The sequence below is a fragment of the Heliconius melpomene genome, chromosome 16 (assembly GCF_056956725.1).
Source record: "Heliconius melpomene rosina isolate 202511_hmr_F chromosome 16, ASM5695672v1, whole genome shotgun sequence".
NCBI classification, from domain to species: domain Eukaryota; kingdom Metazoa; phylum Arthropoda; class Insecta; order Lepidoptera; family Nymphalidae; genus Heliconius; species Heliconius melpomene.
Window position 1 is genome coordinate 2,324,342 of NC_140404.1, and position 4,147 is coordinate 2,328,488.

A 4,147-nucleotide genomic window follows, 5' to 3' on the forward strand; every position below is an offset into this window, starting at 1 on the left:
TTGAGTGGCGGAACTTAAAGCGGCGTTTGTCTCTTTACCAGAGAAAAATAAAAACAATTAATTTCGCATACAGTTTACACTCACATGCTCAAATAAGTATTAATGTTAAAGTTAATACAAGCTACTCAAGCGGTATTAGGTTCTATACAAAGTTAAGCACACAACCCTTTGTTTTCCCTCTAAGTAATGAGATTGGAATCTTACAACTTGATGCGGTGAGACGTTGGCTTTATACAGTCTTTAAATCATTGCAGTCAATTACTTAAGAATTTATTGATAGAGAAATCCAAATATTGACTCGATATTGACATTGATTTGAACTTAGGACTTATAAATTCACATTATTCATCTAAATATGAATAAACTTAAACTTTTCCGTACACAAGGGAACCTAGTTAATACTAGGTTCCCTTATCTACACTTCACTCTTCACTTTCAGTCCAATATTCAAAAAAAAATGCGTGTTGACTGGCGGAAGTTAACGCCGCTTCTTATCAACGAAAGCGAGGAAAATGAAAATGATATTTAAATGCATTCATTCCCCCAACTGGACATCAAACCCACAACTTATCGCAATAATCCTTTGAAGATAATAAAACCATAACATAACCAAACGCACTCGCATTGTTAATAACTATCATTACTGATATTAAAAGCCTTAATGCATTTTTATTAAAGTTTACCCAATACTTTTCTTTGTGTAACACGCGCCTATGAAACTGTATGGGAGATTTTTTTCTAATAATCCCTTTATAGAAGGGCGGTCCTACCCTCCACAACAATGGCTAACCAAATTTAGACCTTACTTCGTTGAATTAGAAATAAAATAGATTTATTATAAGAAAATTAACATAATTTCATAACGGAGGGTGAACGTTTGTAATATAACACGTATTTTGATTTTTTTATAGCTTTTTCAACATTTCATAAAGGATTCATATTTCCTATTGAGTGGTAATCACTGTTGGACTATTCTTTGTATAGATATTGACGTACTATTATTATGAATCATTAAAATGTTATTTGCTGTTCTCCGTTTTATTAATATTTTGGTTTTGTTAGGGGGTATTTGTAGGAAGAATTTTTTTTTAGCTTCATGTTGTATCTCTCTCTCTCTCTCTCTCACTCTCTTTCTATCTCTCTATAGCGGGGTAGGCAATGGTGACCTATGTTATGATACTGTGTTTCAATTCATCCGTTCCATTCAATTTCGGACATAATCCGTGTTGAATGCTGAAACTCGAGGTTGTTCGACTCGACCCCGTACTGGTCGTGGGTTCCATCCCCACTCGAGGAGGTGAAATATTTATTTAAATGTATATTTCCATTTTCTTCGCTCTGGTGTTGAGTGGCAAAACTCAATGCCAGTAATATTTTAATATATGTAAAGAAAATAAAAAAAAACCACTCAGCAATTTTAAACAGGTACAATACTCGTATACATAAGAGTTGTATTTCTTATTTATTTATAACTTAACTATTTCCACTATGGAAGTAATAAAAGGATTTTACCTGAGAACTTGTGAAATTCAACAATGGCGCCAAACTTTTGTTACTTAGCATTGTCTTATGTTCCTTTCACACTAAGCTTTGATACGACATTCAAATTATACTTATTCATGGGAAGAATAATACAAATACTTAAAATATATAAAAAAAACTGTTGATAATTTTAAAAATAATTCAATTATACTTAAAGAAATAAATAAAATATTCTATTGTACAATAGAAAGACAAGACATGTTAAGATATAAAACTAGTCTTATTAAAAATAATTTTAATTAATATATTACATGAATAGTCAATAAAACATAAATTTTACATATACAATGAAAAATGCTTATAAACATTTAACTCGGGTTGACATAAAACAGTAATAGGTTCAAATCCGATTTCCAAAAATCAAATATTCAACCGCTACAAAGCCCTAATTCCGTGAAACAGCCTTTAGTGCAAAATATTCTATGCCTATTTCCACATATATAAAAAAAACCGACACCACAATATCTCAAGAACTATAACAAACAAACAGACACACGTTTTCTATAAGAGCATAAGCTATTGTAAAAAGGAGCTTTTGGTTCCCAAGTTTTATTTTTCCTTAGAAAAGATCTAAGTGTATACTCGTGTTTTATTGCAGTGTTCTTGAAGTTATTATGTAACCACTTCCCAAAGTGAGTGCATATTTTGAGAGGTGCTCCACTCATTGTTATTGTTATTGTCCAAGGAGTTCTATTTTAATCTTTTATTTTAAACTTTACTTAAGTCCGTTAAATCCTCAAGTTAAAAATCTTTGCGAATTTTCGTCTTTTATATGGAGAAATTTATGAGAGAACTTTTGTTTTTGGAATTGTTAATTGTGTTGTTTGGTTTTTGAAGATATGCTAAAATAAACTTTTAAAAAAATATGTTCAAGATAAAGCTATCAGGTACTTTTTTTTAATCGCATAGCACGGCAGGCTTTGGCGATTACACTTAGGACGTCACGCTATTCAGGTAATCTGTGCCTACATATAATAAAATTGTCAATGATCTCTGTCTGTTCATGGAAAGTATATGAGAAAAAGTGTTTATTAATGTGTTAGAATTCAAAACAATGACTTTTCTAAATTTTTATCTGTTTATCTCGGTCCTATTGTCTGTGCGTGTCTGTGCTAATTTCAGAAAAGGCTTAACCAATTTCAATATAAAAAAAATAACAAAAATATCATAAATCCGTTCATAAATAAGGTTATTTCAGTATGAATTGCTAGAAAATAATTGTTTATTGAATAAGCTGAAATGCCGCGACCGGCTAGTGTAGTATGATAGAAGATATAGTCGTCCATCGTATCTACAAGCCCACTATTAAACTTTCGTTCTAAGTATTCGTAGATAAAAAAACATAGTTTATTTTACACAAAAAATATATTCGTTGGTGATAACACTATCGAAAGAAATCAAACATCAAAGAACACCGAAGAACCAATATTTAGGTTCAAAAATTGAATTATCTGTACTGATATAGGAAATGTCAGGTATAATAAAATTGTACGAGTGAAAGTAGGCATCAAAAGATTTTTAGGGTCCCACAGACTCAAGTTTGCAAATGGGTATCATAATTGTTTATGACTTTGACGGTTTTATCTAAAATAGGCACTTTTAAAAAATTCCCTAAGTTACCAAAAAAATATGTACAATATAAATATTCCTAAGAACATATTTTAGCGAAATTGGAACATTTTTTATTAAATGTGAGGGCAGCTTTCAGCTTTAGTAGCCAGAAGGATGAAACGATAAAACGCTCCACTCACCGCCTAATTTCCGAGTGATTACCTGTTGAGTAGCTGAACTCAACGCCACCACGTTACCAGAGCAAGGAAATGAATATAATTAATTTTTTCAAGTTAGAATTGAACCTCCAGCCGCCGATCTTGCAGTCTGATGCTTAACACGCTACTAAAGATGCAATGCATCCCGAATTCGTCAGAAAGTGGGGAATGGAAGTGTCTCAATAGGGAATACAGTTTTTAGCACTAGGTTCCACTAGGTTGCCAGGTTCCCTCAATTCTTCTATGTACTCGATACACCGAGAAGTTAAATTTTAAAAAATGTCTACTAGACCACAACACTATCTGTCAAGAGACATTATAAATGAGGTGACTCATACAGGGGTTGCCGATGAGGCTACTCAAAACAATACCCATTAAGTTCGGGGTATCTTATCAAGCAATCATATTATGGAGTAAATCTAATTTAATTGGATATTCTGTTTACCTTGCAGCTGTCCTCATACTATACGATATTAGAAATGAAAATTATCTATTGATTTTAAAAAGCGACTTTATTACTTAAAAAAATGCTTGAATAAATTTATTCTTAACAAAAAGAAAAACCGACTTCGAACAACGAACTAAAAAATATTTTTACAAAGATTTTATAATTTTGAAGTCTGTACCTAGAGTGTTTTAAAACTAGGCTTCCCGCCAAAACTGCTATATGCGGGATAACGCGTGAACCTAAAAAACCTCGCGTTATCATATCAGTTTCATCTCACGCCTAAGCTAAGAATCTTAACAAATATAAAAAAAAAATGACAAAGTAAGGTCCAAACTTAAAACTCTAATAAACACCCCTTGTCCATATTCCCTCGACACTCAGTAGTAAA